Below are 15,884 nucleotides of genomic sequence, written 5' to 3'. Positions count from 1 at the left end.
TTCATATCACAAATCCTCCTTTATGTTTGGCCCACAATGCACTGCTCTTCTCAACAGGAAATGAGAAAGGCTCCCCCCCCCCCCCCCCCCCCCCCCATCCGATGGCACTCTGCAGTGGAAAAAAACAAACAATTTCCCAACTTTTCAATTTCGTCACAGCGTCACTCCTTTTACTTTGGCGGTCACTCCTGCTGGCGGCTCATGTAGGGACTCATCACCGATTCAAAAGTGGACACGAAGCGACTGCAGACGTGTACGTCCTGCTTCTTTAAACGCTCAGTGGGCCTTGTCTTTGTGCCTAAATTCACTCACCTCTGTCAATGAGAGCTATGAACGAGGGGTAACGCTGTCCTTCTTTATCGGGCGTCATGGCTGTATATATATCTCAGATATCTCGGCTCGATCTCTCCTCTGAAACTCCTCATGGCGGAGTTTTAGGAAGAGGCCATATTGAAAAAATCTAATCCTTTCTTCTTCCATCCTCGATCTTCTCATCTATTCTCCCTCCCTCCCTCCCTGAGCACGGACAGTATTCAATAATGTTCAGTCCCATCTCTCTCTAACAACCACATCAGCACACACAGGCACCTCACGGGCTTAAAGGCACCCAGGGGGTCATTTCCCTCTCTCACTTAGAAAAACCAACGCAGAGGAAGTAATTGGACACTCCCCGTTGTCCTTTCGTTCCTCCTTTGTCACCTACAGTTCTCTCAGGCCTTTTTTCCCCCTTCATTCTTATCACCTGCTCTCTGCGTGTGGTGGTACAAAGGTGCCAGGAGAATTTTAAAAGCTCAGGCTAAACTGTTTGTCTCGAGACTGTGAACCACGTTGAAGCCCGCTGCATGGCTGCTTGTGCTGGTTGACCATGTTTAGACTGTTAGAGACATGGTGTTTTAGTTGTATAGACATTGGACTGAAGAAGCACCTAGCTGTGACTTACAGAAACCAAGCCTAAAAATATGCATCGCTTTTAGCTTTGAACATAACTGAGGAGATGAACTATTTAAACATGTGGCCTCTGAAAAGTTAGATAAATAATTTGCATTCATAGAGACCAAAATATATGTTTGAAACAGGCTGTAAACATCTTCAGATATGCAGCCAGGTTGAGCATTTTCATGGGGCCTAATGGGGACTGACTCTCTTTTCGAGCCGGCCTCCTGTGTCCTGGGGGGGGGGGGGGGGGGGGGGGGGCTGCATCCTTAAAGCTTTCAGAAAAACAAAAGCTTGCCAAGGATGCAGGGGGACGCAATTGACGAAAAGAAAAAGTGGCTTGGAAACTCTCGCATCTTCCATCATATGCAAGCCGCTGAGCGGGCGGGGCCTTGATGGAGAGGCGTGCGTGGGGAGCTGGGGAGGGATGGGAGAGGGGGCGATTGTAAGGCAGAAATGGGTGGGTTATTAATTTCCACTATGCAGTATCATGCAGCTGGTGGCTCCAAAGCGAGGTTCTGCGGTAATGAAAATGGCCTGAGTCGAAGATTAATGGCTCATAAAGACAGAGCGTTTAGATGGGACGGCCGCCTCAATCTGGACGCCGGTGACTAATCGCGATGGACGCACGCACGTGCTCCATCACGCGCACACAAACATCCACCTCGCCACTATCTCCCCTTTCTGCTGCTGTTCACCCAGCTACCCCCACTCCTCTCCTCTGTTGGTGTGAATTGTGGTGAGGTCAGGGATCAAGGCGTGCAAAGGATTATCTTGATTTATGCCCCCTGAGCCTCGGTGCTGGTCGTGGCGCACAGCGTGGCAGGCGGTCTGCGGACCATCGGACTGGTGAGATGTAGAGGTGAGGTCACCCCGAGCCCCCTATTTTTTTTCTCTCTTAATGGCAGTGAGGGTGACAGGGCGGCCGCATCATCAACCGGGACAAATGGGCTCGCCGGGCGCTGGCGATTTTTCCTCTTTTGCAGCTGAAGGTGCATCATATATCTCTAAAACCACCCAATACGGTCGTGAGAAACATCTTTTTAAAACAAATTGATTTGGATGCTTTACGAGGTGTGTGTTTCTGAGTGTGTGTGTGTGTGTGTGTGTGTAATAGAGGCCTGGGAGAATGATGCAGTTGTGGTTTTAACTGTGATGGTTTCAGCACCAGAAGCAATGGAAGCAGAGGCCGTAAAACAAGCGATTTTCATGGAGACAGAGAGTCAATCCTGTTTTACACTATTAGCCTGACATGTGTACACACTATATAAACCAGACATGGGTTAAATGCTGTTTTGTTTCTCATGGCTACAGCTGACATGAAGGTTTTATGACATCAAGTTAGCCATCAATCACAGAGAAATAACAGAATCTGCTTTTTTTTTTTCTTTCCTTGTAAAAAATGTCTTTGCATTTGGATGTAAAGTACAACGTAAAGAATTGATCACAGAAAATAATCTGCTTCGGGTACATTGCGCTAATTCACTAGTAAGCATTATTAAATTTAGGCTAATTTCAGCAACTTAAATGTTCTCACAGAAATCTAAACATCGTACTCCAAAGAGAAAGATTTGAGTCTCATTTTCTCTTTTCTACGTCTGGTAAGATATGGTTGAATTGTTTGTTTTTCAGCGTAGTTAATTGTGCTTCCTGTTTCATTCACAACAAGACAAGATGTGTCGAATTTCCACCTAGATGACGATCAATATCAATAAACGGCATGTTGGTAGCTTCTCTCTAAATGACATTGGAAACGTATCTGTGCAATTTGTGCACCAAATTCTGCCAATCAGTTTTTGCATTGTAGATCATGTGCAGATTTATTTCTGCAATGTTTGCTAATTAAAACAAGAAATTACCTCATTTTGGATGTCAGGGACTAGAAAAAAAAAAGGATTTAAGTCCAAATGAACTGAACATGTAGACTGAGTTAGTCCCAGAGGAGATTTTTTGGACAGGAAGCTGTTGTTGCAAAGAGTAAAACTCTGCTTGGAAACAACATGGCTGGAATTCTTGGGGTGTTTTAAATCTATCGCAAACTGTTGTTCTTCATAGATGTAAGCTGATCAGATCCTTCCGAAGACGTGACAATGGTGAGTCCAATTTTAGGGAATGCGGTCGCCACATTATCCGCTTCCGCCACGTCGTCTGCGTTTCCGAGTCCGTCCACATCATAGTTGGAGTTCTGCTGGTGATCGTTCAGCCCCCCCGTCGTCTCCTCTGTTACGTACACACTGTGACATCTGTGCGTTCTCCTTCAATCTGTCCTCCATGATTACCTCTCTCTACCTGCGTGTTTGTGTCGAGTGTCGCTCCGCCTGTTTGGGGAGTCGCGGCTCGTCGTCTCCATCCATCTAATCAGCCGTTGACACCAGCTGGACTGTTTCCTGTCAGCGTGGAAAATGAGAGCACTCGTGTCAGATTTATCACGCCTCCCGACGAGGCGCCTGTTCCTCGCTTGAGCCCCGAGCTCGCCGCCCATCGTGACTCGCCGTGCGCAGATGTGTTTGAGGTTTGGAGGTGTGTGAGGTGTGACAGTGTCGGGCTAAAGGAGGTGAGGTGACCCTTGGAACATTTACTCCATCTAAACCTCATCTTCTCGCAATTCCAACAAATTGGAAGCCCCCAAACGCCACCTCTTGGCGTGCCCTTGCACCCGGCGCCTCTTCTTCTGGCCCCCCCCCGCCTGAGTGTAAGGGTTTAGGTCCAAGGGCTTGGAGTTCAGGAGCCTATTTGCCCCGCATGGTCTTGCATGAATTTGACTTCAATTCATGCGAGGAAAAAAAAATCTGTACACTGAGAAAATGTCTTCTTAGATAGGACCGCCATGACTTGAGTTTCAGACTCATTCAGGGTCCAATAGGAAGGCTGCAACAGCATTAGAGACAAACAATTAGCTTAAAGGCGTCCGCCTTGGTAGCTCCATAATGACTTGGAATGTATCAAAGGTGAGCAGCAGTAAGCTCTAAACATCTTATAACATCAACTGTGCACATTTAAAACTCCCGAGCTGGCACATTGGCTCTGCTGCACATCATCATCTTCACGGTAAAAATCTGTGTTTTCTACTGGATGAGAAAAAACCTTGAGTGGCAGCACCTTAGTTTATTTTCTGAAATGTTGGAGGAGAAAACAGCACCAAAGACTGACAGCAGTGTCTCCTTCTTGGCGAGGGGAGGGAGGGGTTAGAAGAACAAGGGAGAAGGAGGGACTGCTGATTCAGCAGCGCAGAATAGATTTCCACCCTCCCCTCGACGCTCTCCTCTCACAGGTTCCTCCTTCATCCCTTTGCTCCTCGACTCGCAGCCGGGTCCTGCCAAATGAAGTTCCCAGTTTGCAAATCTAATTTCTCCCCTGTTTCCAGGGGAAAACCTATTGAGGGGCATTAGATTTTCTCTGCCACATAATATCAAGCAAGCGGTGCCTCTAAAGAAATCAGCCTCTTAAAAATAAACGACAAAATTGGGTTTGGGTCCTGTGGCGTTTATGCGTGCTTGTCTGCTTTTCCTTTTTTTTTCTTTTTTTTTTTGGGACCCGGGTGAGTCGAGGCAGAAAACAATTCCCACACATTGGCTCCTTGGGTACGTCTGCTGACTTGAGAAGTTTTCATGGTGATCCGAGGAGGTTTTGGGGAGGTTAAGGAGGACTCCGGGGAGAGATTGAGAGTTTGAGTTTGAAAGAAGCTGCGGCTTTGACAGACCTGCAGATTTACGCACAGATTCCCACACACTTTAAAAAAAAAAAAAAAAAAAAAAGAAGCTAAAAACCAAACCCATAGATATATATACATGCAACACACACACACACACCTCTGTGCAGATATCATATCCCTGCTGTATATGGCCTCCTCTCTGATAAGTGTGCTGCAGTCGGAGTCTGTTTAATTACTCCGAGCAGCAGCAGTGCAGGGTAGTGCTGTTCATTTCCACGCTAAAATAGCCCCTGATAACGCTGCTTTCTTCCCGTCTTTGTGTGTGTGTGTGTTGTACAGTATCGCAGGGGCCAGTGATTGAATTACAGAGCATCCCCCGGTGACTAAGAGGCTGTAATTATGGCGTCATTTAAGATTACATTATTAACCGGCTGACTTTATTAGAATGTAACTTCACCTCGGCAGTTAGTAACATCCTTATCATAAAAAAGGAGATGATTAAGGGAAAGAGGAAATTGCAGCAATTGTCCTTTTGTTGCAGCGAGAGCGCCGGGCTTATTAGAAGACCGACAACGAGGCCTGAGCCACACGAGGATTTTACAGCCGCGTTTAGAAACAGTTCTCCAGGTAAAGGTGTGAAAGCCAGTGTTCTGAAAGAAGACATTTAAACCTCCACTAAAAACCTTTTTAATGGCAAATACAAATCGAACGCACGAATTTGGGGCAGAATAGTCCTTTAGCACTCACACGCGCACGCGCAGGGATGCGAAGCCCAGAGCACGCTCACGCCAACCCGTCCGGCGGAAAACAGCGGCAGTGTGTCAAAGTTGACCTGAAACTGAAACGAGATTAACCCCGATCCCGGGATTCCCTCACAAATCCTCTCGGAGTGCGAAAAACACGCGACAGGCCACGGATAATGGTTACACATCCCTTCATTAGCATCATATCAGTGTTATGGATTAGAGTCGACAATGGCGGCTATTGTGGGAGCGGCTATCGAGACGATCCTTAGTGCAGAATCTCCCTGAGACATGTAGAGTCCGGAGATTCTGTTTTTATCGACTTTCTTTTGAGGCCTTAATTAAATGTGTGTGTGTGTGTGTGTGTGTATCATCCTCTCTTCTGTTCCCTCTTGTCTTCACACACACACACACACACACACACACACACACACACACACACACACACACACACTCACACAGTCTCTCTAGTACAGCAGCGTCTTTTTTTGCAACTCTGAATGAACTTTGCTTGTCAGAGCTGCGGGCATCAACAGCTTCTAAATATTTGGGGAGGAAGGTGGCAGAGAGCGGAGTTGTGTGTGTGTGTGTGTGTGTGTGTGTACTTGTGTGTGTGTGTGTGTGTGTGTGTGGGATGGTAGGACACAGACTAACAGCACATCCTTTTTCTCCTCTTTAAGACCACAGGAAGTCTTTGGCGAGGACGTGTTGGGACCGTTGTAAAGCCTTGACGTTGAGTTTTGATGAAGACTCTGTGGTCGGACTTTGTGCCGGTGAACGTAACGGCCCGATCGTCTCAAATCAGCTGCGATTCAGTTGAGTTCTGCCAGACTTCACAGTGTGAGACGGATGGTGCGAGTGCATTGAGAGCATTTGAAGCCTTGACTCTTTGTCACTTTATTTGCACACAGTCTGGGGAACCAGGTTATTTGGAGAAATCAGGTTATGCAGGAAACAGCGATTTTGCACTCTAGGAACCTGATTACTGTCAAAGCTGTGCATGCAGCAAGTCATAAATCTGATGTTTGCGTCCCACTGTGTGCCTGTAACAGCAAAGGCTTAATTCTGCAATAGCCATTTTATGCCATTTTTTTCTTTCTTTCTTTTCAAACGACAGCCGAGAAATTTAGAGCGCTGTTTACGACCAGTTGAATTATGCTCATACAAACTGTCCGAGTTTTAAGTGTCATGAAAGTAGGAAATGTAAAAGAGAGCTCGACAGAGGTGGTTTCATTTGAATCTAAATCGAAGGATTAGAACATCCACCTTTCTCACCTGTGTGTGTCCTTTCCTTTTCTGAATTCAGGCCCCGTGTATGAATGAGCGCTCCGTGTGTGAGGGCCCTCGGCTCTGTAAACATTACCTCATCACTGTCATACTGTGGGGGCCCAAGCCCTCCCGGCGGCTCCCGGGTCTGTGGGAACTGAAGCCCACTCCTCTGGCTGGAACAAAGGGCAGCCCCTTCCTTGCCCCTCGACACCCTGCCCCAGCCACTGCTGCCCCAGCCCACCTCCCAACAAAAGGGGCCACGGGACCTTAATTCCCAGGCAACGATATAAATGGTGGCCCCGTCTCCAGAGGACGAGGCAGGAACGAATGGACCTGAAAAAAAAAAAAAAAAGCGAATGGGACAGGGGGGCTGGAAAAATGGCAAAGAAGTCATAAAAGAACCGCCCCCCCTCCCCCCTCCACCTCCTCCTCGTCCTAGAGCTCCTTTTGTTGGTGGGGGTGAGGGGATAGGGGTATAGGGGAGTGAGGGGACCAGGGTGAGACGACACAAAGGACAGGTCGGAGAGAGTGGCAGGGGTCAAAACTGGCAGCCACCTCCTCCACACAGCCAACGAAAACACTGCATCAAACGCAGACATCCCTTCAGTGGAACACACACACACACACACACACACACACACACACACACAAGGGACATTCCAGTGGATGTTCGGCGTGGAACGTGTTTCTGCAGGGTTTGATGAATAATTCAGCCTGTGGATTTGATGCAAACTTTCATTCCTAAGTGCCCGAGGAATGCACAACTTGTAATGTCCAGACAGAATGGTGATAGTAAATAACCGTGTTATTCAGAATCAGGACACATTTCTTTGTTGTTGGCTTGAAAAGGTTTCTGACACTTGATTTGTTAGTGAGGAACTTTACTGTCGCCGTCATTTCCTTTTGTGTTGAACGGTTTTGATATACTGATGCGATCAAGCACTAAAAGTTCAACTCCGGACATCTGCTGCTCTTTTTTTTTTCTTCTTTTTTTTTTGGACATTTTTCAGTTTTAAAACAAGACGTACTTGGAGCGCCTGGAGACGTGTCTGACGCCTGGTCGACACCGGACACTGTTTGTGTCCTTTATGTCTGTTAGACTTACGGCTTATGACTTACAACACATCGGTCCTGACGAATTATAGCAGAAGGTTTACGAAATGTATGACTCCATCTTGAAAGAGATCCCGAGGACTGACCTGTGGGAACCAGGAAGTAAAGAAACAATGGATTCAAAATTAGACTGAATGATTCGGTTCCTCCACCTTAAATTGGTCGTAGTGGCACACACAGTATTTTTTGCAGTGCAGTGGAGGCAGCGGCTGGGTGAAGTGTCCGGGGAGAGTGAGAGATAATTGGGGCGATGTTGTATCTAGTGTCTGTGGCACTTCAGCGCTGGGGGTCAGAGACCTGAAAACACTGGCTCAACAGTTACCAATCATTTCAAACCCCCGGCTGAAGAAAAGCATCGTGGGCCAGCTTTCTCTCAGGGCCACGGCCTATGGAGGTTCAAAGGGACAGTGTGTGTGTGTGTGTGTGTGTGCGTGCACTCTTTTGAAGGGAAAGAGTCGCTCAGAGGGGAGAAACTCAAACAATTAGAGCAATTTTAGTCCACTCTCTCTCTTCTTTTTTTTTTCTCTCCACACACGCAACCTTCAACAAACAATGATTCGTCTTTAATTCAGCGCACAATATATTTAACTCCTGAGCAGTTGATGACGTTCAACATTTTCCGCCGCGCCGTCCTAAAATTAAAGAAAACACGATAGTGCGCTCTTGAGACTTGAGCAGAAATTGAAATTTAATGTCTCGGTTCATCTTTAAGCGAAACATTTTATCACCACAAATAGCAATAAAGACAATTTCAAAGCACCACATTGGGTTTGTGGGGCATTTTATTTTTATGCTCCCAGGCAGGGGGTTTACCGACGACCTATCCCCCTCCGCCCGTTAACTTCCTCTCCCTCTTCCTCTGCATAACGCTGTGGCCACAGATTGTGCAGAATGCAATTAGAGCGCCTAAATTAAGTAGTAATGGAGAACCAGGTCTCCCCACCAGTGTTGCCCTGGCAACGAGCGCTCACAACACCGCCTCTAGTAGTTTTGCTACTTTATCTGCAAAATGCACAATTGAGCTTTAAACCGGCGCTGTGTCTGCAGGAGGAGCGGGAGCAAGAAGGGAGGGGGGAGCGATTGGGAGGCGGGTGGGGGTGAACAGCTGCGTGCTGTTTTTTTTTTCTTTTTTTTTTTTCTGCGTCTTGTGATATTGCCGGCCGTCAAATATTTATCCCACAAACTGTCTAATGCACCGTGATGCGCTCCCATGTGCACAGGAGGGGCCAGATTTCAAAGGATGACGTGTGCGCGGCGAGCTTTGATTCAACGCTCTTTCGACCGGAGGGGGGCGAGAGCGACGTGACGGAGAAAGAGAGAGGCTTCGCTGTGTAAACAGCCTGTAGTCGCAGCGGCCTTGTTGACTAATGTGACAAAAGCGTCTGTGAATTGGAGACCGCCGGTGGATTTTCATCAGGAGGCGAAGATGTCAGGAAATAGGATTAAATTTGGAGGAAAGGTGCAATCACACCTGCAGACTTTGGTGTGAGCCGTCAAAGGAAAGTTAATTTCACTGGTGTTTGCTCGGTTTGCTGCACGCTTCTGGATTTAAAAATGAACCACAACTTCCTAAAAGTCACAAGAACTTTAATGCAGACTGGAAAATAAAAAAATGTCCCAACAGAAAAAGTCCAAAAACAAATAATTTTCTGTGAATTGGACTTGGAATCGCGACACGCCCCATCACCTCCGTATCACTTAACGATACGAATCTGAATAATTAGCTTGCAACTTAAACTCTTGAGGCCTCATTCTGGTGTCCCTGTTTGGCGCAGACTTATCTTAACATGCACCCAAAGGGTCATCGAATGACTTTTTTGGGACACGATAAGAAACCATGACCATCCAATACAAAACAACGGTAAACCGTGTCTTTGACCCAAAGGCTGAATAAATGGATCTGTAGCCGCGGGAGTGATAAACATTTCAGCAGTTCTTTTTGTCTTATTGCTTATTGCAGACACACCAACCTGCTTCACAGCTGTCATGTGGGAAACACACAGTCTGGTTCCTGCGCTGCGTCTCAGCTGCTTTTCATCATCACTTTTACTGTGTTTTTAAAACACAACGGAACTACTCTTATTTACACTCACTTCTGTTGTCAGACAACTGCAGAGCACGGAGCTGAGATGTGATCTGTGATAGGAGCGTGTGATCCTGTAAGAACAACAGCTTCCACCCGCTTGTTTAGCGGCGTGCCGCGGTTCACGTCTGTCGCCAAACGTCGTGTATCCGTCGACGGATTTAATGCAGAGAATATGCTCCTGTGTCGACCGCGCATGTAAACAGGTAACAGGTGTTGCGTTTTGTATTATTAAGCCGCCAGTCGGCTTTGAAGAAAGCAGGGCCCCCGTTACAAAATCGGCTCCTGTTGCAAATCAGACGATAACTGGGCCACCTTGTTTGTCCTTCAGGGGCCTCCGTCCTGCAGATGTCAGCGTGATGTAATGTCATAACTGCCCGCTCACGCTGCCCAAATCAACCCAAACATATGCGTGCAAACTGTTTTTTTCTTTTTTACATTTTCACACAGCAGCTGAGTGAGTTTAAAAATGACCAGGTGCCACAGGGTTTTTTTGTTTTGTTTTTTTGAAGGGGGGAATCGATGTTGCAGTTATTTGGACACACAGGTGCTGCCTAACCCCTGACTGAAACCCAACATCCCAAAATGAGAGCGAGTGTACGGCCCACACATGTAGCATCGGATTGAACTTTTGTCATGATGTGGCCTCTCCACAGAAAAGACCAAATACGTCGGAATTGTCTCCACATGTTTTCACTTGTCTGGAAACCATTTTTCTCTGCTGGTAATTTGTCCTGTAAGAGAGGGAGCAGCTTCACTACAGTGTGTGCGCTGAAGAATGGCGTGTTTTAGCTGAGCATGTATATACTGTAAGGCGATGTGTCAGGGTTTGAATGGCAGGCCTGTTGGTGGAATTGTTCATCACGTTTCATTATCAGCATAAAAGGATTTCTCTGCTCTCCAGTTTCTTTTATCGGACGCCATTTATTACCAACACGACCAGGATGTGTATCTAGCACAGTCTCTAAGATAAATGGGGATGGGTTCCTTCACTACTGTGGAGTCTGTCTTGCCTAGTTTTTACTTGTGGCATTTTGAGGATTTCCACACCGTCTAAATGTTCCCCAGAGTCAAAGTCCCGAGCACAGCTGCTGTCAACTTTTTCCTATATTCTCAAACTGGCCTGCTTTCTTATTAATGTTGTGTACTTCCCAGGCTCGGTGGCTCATTTTCAAGCCACTCCTTGTCAGATGTCCCACTGTGCATAACCTTGTGTTTGTCGTCCAAAGATCTGGAGCATAGAGATAAAAAAAAAAAAAAATCATATTCCCCAACCTCATAAGATCCCAGTTTGACTTGCTTGCAAACTCGCAAAGAGCTGAAAGTGTACAATCCATCCATCAGGAGGCTCAATGAATGACGGAGAGGAGATTCATTCATAAAATGTGATCAGTAATCGATGAGACCGAGGCAGGAAAAGATTCAGAAGCATGTGAAATATCTTTAAAAAAAAAAAAAAACACACACATTGAAGAATGGAATCGACTTCAGCACCAGTGGAGAATAAAGACGGAGAAGTTTAGGGTATAAATCGGCACCACGTTTGGTTTAAAGGTTTAACTCCTCAGACAAATTGCATTGGAGTTCTTTTCCTGGGTGCGTACGGCTTGATTTATGCTCTGAAGCTATCAGGTAACTTGACCAGCTGTACAAACTCCTCGGTGTTATGCACTCCGAAATCTCACACCTTCCATGAGCGCTGCAGAGGTGTGAACGAGCAGACTGCTGTCCACAGTGAGGGTGGTAAGGCTCCAGGCAGGCATGTCTAACACTTAACATCACCAATGTTGTGACATCTCTGTGATGTTTTTCCACGTATAAATACACGCCGCTCGCTCGTTCCACGTCTGCTCATCTGGCTGGGTGAGAATGTGAGGTGAAAACAAGACAGGAGGAAGGAAGGGGGGTTGAGGGAAAGTGAAGGAGAGAAGGGAGCGTCGCGGGCAGATTTGATGCCAGGAAAGCCGGCCAAGGTGGGTTGTTGTGGTCTACCGGCGCAGCATTCGTGGGGGTCTGCTGGAGAGAACATCACACCGCTTCATCGCCGTAACAGCAGCCAACCAACGGGGGCTCATGCCAACAGGCTTGGCTAGGAATCCCACAATCCTTTGGTGCGTGTCACTGATGAAGGAAGCATCCTCCAGTCCATAGTGAGAGCTTTTAGATCTGTATGAATTCAGAGCGCAGTGAGTTTGTTTTGATAAAGGATCAAATAAAGCAGAAAAGGCATCACATATTTGTTTTAAACTGAGCGGAGATCAACTGACGCATCTCTCCTCTGCGACATCAGCCAGTCTGCATGCTGTTTCTCTTTCCTGCATGTTTCATAGTCATCAGAACAAAACACAGGTTTAACTCGCTTTTTGCCTTTTATTCCAAGTGGATCTTATACAGTGCTTTTGCTTGGACTGTCTCAGCTGCTTTCAGATGTACCAGAAGTTGTCTTCATGATGACACCCAGTGAACACATTTTAATGTGAATCATTGTTTCTGTCATACACTCCTGAAATCACTCGCAGAAGTTCTCCTTACTGGCTCTTTTGTTTGGTTGCTTTCACTGTGTCGAACGTTGATCCTCGTCTTTTTTTTTTTGAGCTGGAGTTTTACGTTGCTCTGTCGCGACTCGCTTCATTGGACAGCTCAAGACTGAGACGCGATGACAGACGCCTCTCCCTGATCTCATCGGGACCAACCCTAACTTGTGCAGAACTTGACATCACCTTCTGTCTGCTCTGTCTTTCTTGGCGTTTCTTAAACTCTCACATTTGAAGACCGTGAAGAAAGTCCAAACCTTTGCACATTCCCTTCATTACAGGTAGCCTGCTGATCATTTTGGGGTCTTTTTAATCACACATGCTGCAATATTTCATGGAGATTGTGCAGTCGGTTTTTTGGTAAACGTCCATAGACATTTTAAATCCATTTGAGTTGGTTTAAATAAGTTTAAAAGGAAGGGTTTGGCGAGCATGAGGAATCTGTATTTATTTTACTTGTTTGGGATCTTTTGCACTTCAAGACAAAAGTCGGACATGCCAGAGTGTTTGGAGGTTCTTCGTTTTGAGTCCGTGTTGGATTTCAAAAACTCCAGAAACCAGTAATTATATCAATTGTGATTCTGCATGAATGAAACCAGCCATATATGGCGACAAAGATGGAGAAATATGAGCTATGTTCCTGCTTTAATGTAACCTTTAAAACAAAACAAGTACACACTTGTTACCAGAGGGGATCAGCCAAGCAGGCTTTCTGTTACTGACAGATCAAATCCTCACCAAACATTAGCAGGCTTGTTGAGGTGACCGACGACTCGTAGGACAAAATGTAATCCATAATGAGCGCTTTAAGCAGCCCACCCTCACGCCCTTTGACTCTGCCCTGAGCGTACAGTTGCTTTCCACCCTCTGGCCTCTCTTTAAAAAAAACCCAGATCATAGCGAGATGGAATTTCGATCTGAAGAAAAGGGAATTTGATGATTTGATTGGTGACTTCACAGAGAAAAGGATTTGAATGTTTCGCAGAGGCAAACAATGGGTAAGATGACAACAGACATATCCGTAGTAGTTGATACAAACAGTTTACGAGTGCGAGTCAACATCTCATTCGGCGCTCTCACCTTGTGTGGAGGAGGTGTGAGGAGGCATCAGGAGGTGAAAAACAGCAAGAAGGGAGGTGTGTGCAAGATGGACAGAATGTGCCGCCGCGTCTGTCTCACGGCCTCGGCGGTTTTGACGTGTGAATCGCAGACATTTTGAAAAGAAAAAGAAACGCACATGCGCTCGGTTAGCACAATTTAAAGACAGCGGTCAGGGTGTGAAGCATGATTCACGCGGAGGATCACACATGTATCTTACATATCCGTGCGTCGAGCACATGCACAGCAGAAAAAAAACTAACTAAGAGACAATTTGTTTTGAATTTGAGTTTTGGTTCTTCCTTTTGATGACATGTGACAGCAGGAAAAAACAAGCTAAAAATACGCTGTTACAACGACAACACGGCACACCCCAAAAAACGCCAAAAAATCTGAAGAGAAGTGGCTCAAACGTGCAAATGCAGCTTAAAGCTGTCATGTTTCTCAATGACAAAGGAGCAAAAACAAACCCAAAAATCTGCTGCAGCTTGAATGTTTTCTCCGGAGCTGGGGTGATGTTGAGCGTTTCTGACACCACTGTCGCTACCAAACGGCCGGTAATTGACTTTGTAAAGATCAACACGAGGAGGAGAGGCTGGAAAGCAGAGACGACGAGAACAGGAAGCAATTTTAGTTTATGAAGTTTGGGAAATATTGCAAGTTGCCAAGGGAAGCAGCCGAGGAAGTGCAGATGATTTTTACCTCACGCACACACACGGACACACACACACACACACACACACTACATGGGGTGTGTGGATACAGAGCTCTCCTCTTTGGCCAGAGGCTGGTAAATAATGGATGTGTTGGTGGAAGTGCAGGCGGTTTGAAATGTAAATGTGACGGGTGGAGAGGAGTATGTGTGTGCGCACGGATGGATCATGTTTGTGTGTGTGTGTGTGTGTGTGTGTGTGTGTGTGTGTGTGAGCGCTGTCACTTGTAGCCGGGACTGGTTGTGTGTCTAGACTGGTGATGGGCCGTCCTCCCTGTAGGGAAGAAGGAGAGAGGGAGGTGTGCGAGGACTCAAAAGAGAAGTGGAGAGGGGAAGCAAGGAGGAAGGTAAGAGGAGAGTGATAGGAAAGGAAAGGAGAGAAGGAAGAGGCGAACAAGCTTTCCTTTTGAACCAAGAAAGTGATGATGGGAATCGTGTCAGTGAGTGTGGTCCAGATATGAGGGAATATTCATATTTGAACTGAATCTGATTTTCCTGGGTAAGTTTAAAGTCAGAGAAAAAGAACATTTATGTATGCTGAGTTTGAAAAAATCCATTAAAATCAGGCGCCTGTGAATGACTTGACTTTCTTCTATTTCAGCCTTTTAACCAAAGTTATATCTGTGTCCATCTACTGCATCGCCATCCTGCACGCTGTGACATGCAACATAACTGCAAAGCTGTCTTTCCCATGCACTCAGTTCTTAAACACAATACGCAAGTAGTGGAGTCGGGGGAAAAAAGACGTCATGTAAGCCAATCAGCTGGACGTGAATCAGAGTGCATGCAGGCTTATTTGCAGCCACACATTGCATCCAGAGAGTTACTAGTCCCTGATGAATCGTTGAGCTCCCAGTGAGAGTGCATCGAGTAAAAACTACATCACTGCTCTATAATGCAGCGGTGGAGGTCAGCTCCAGCATATGGCTGTGTGTGTGTGTGTGTGTGTGTGTGTGTGTGTGTGTGTGTGTGTGTGTGTGTGTGTGTGTGTGTGTGTGTGTGTGTGTGTGTGTGTGTGTGTGTGTGTGTGTGTGTGTGTGTGTGTGTGTGTGTGTGTGTGTGTGTGTGTGTGTGTGTGTGTGTGTGTGTGTGTGTGTGTGTGTGTGTGTGTGTGTGTGTGTGTGTGTGTGTGTGTGTGAGAGGGGAAGAGTGTGGAGGAGTTTGAGCTGCCAGCTGGCCCAAACATGACAGAGACAGAGGAGGGATGAAAGAGAGAGGAGAGGAGGGATGAAGGTGGGAAGGAAAGGAAAGGTGAGCAGGGATGAAGGGGGAAAAGGAGAGGAGAGGAAGAAGGGATGGAACGGTTGGAAGGATGGAGGGGACAGAGGGAGACGGAGATAGATGGAGCGAGGTGGGAAGGTGAAAAGCACGGAGGGAAACAAACGTGGAGAAACTGGCATCTGTTGCCCTCCCAACCCCCGCCATCACCACTGTCACCGGCAGCTCCCATTGGTGCAGAGCATGCACGAGTGTGTGCGTAGGGGAACAAAGTGTGTGAGTGTGTGCAGATAAGACGGAGGAAAGGGCCCAGATGGTCTGAGGGGAGAGTGACAAGTGGCTGTCAGGGGGATTCAGACAGCCTGGCCCTCTGCTGCCCTGCTGGCACTGACGCACACACTCGCACACACACGCACACACATGTCGGTCTCTTTGTAGGACCTGTGCCTCCTGTGGGGCACCTGTTCACCCTGCGCTGCATCTGTTTGAGGAACGCTCGGCCAGTTCTTTGGTGTCCTGTCTAAAAGAG

The 15,884-nt window shown here is 46.8% G+C and overlaps 1 long non-coding RNA gene across 1 annotated transcript in view; it reads left to right on the top strand.

Annotated features, from left to right (window-relative positions):
• Window positions 1–14,471, top strand: part of LOC306818751 — a 56,717-nt gene extending 42,246 nt beyond the window's left edge. Inside the window, exon 4 of the long non-coding RNA XR_013778360.1 lies at window positions 14,369–14,471. This is a non-coding gene — a long non-coding RNA (uncharacterized lncRNA). The remainder of the gene's footprint in view (window positions 1–14,368) is intronic.
• The last annotated feature ends 1,413 nt before the right edge of the window (window positions 14,472–15,884 follow it).

This window comes from Symphodus melops (genome assembly GCF_947650265.1).
Source record: "Symphodus melops genome assembly, chromosome: 23".
Classification (NCBI taxonomy): Eukaryota; Metazoa; Chordata; class Actinopteri; order Labriformes; family Labridae; genus Symphodus; species Symphodus melops.
This window is presented reverse-complemented; position numbering and strand designations above follow the sequence as displayed.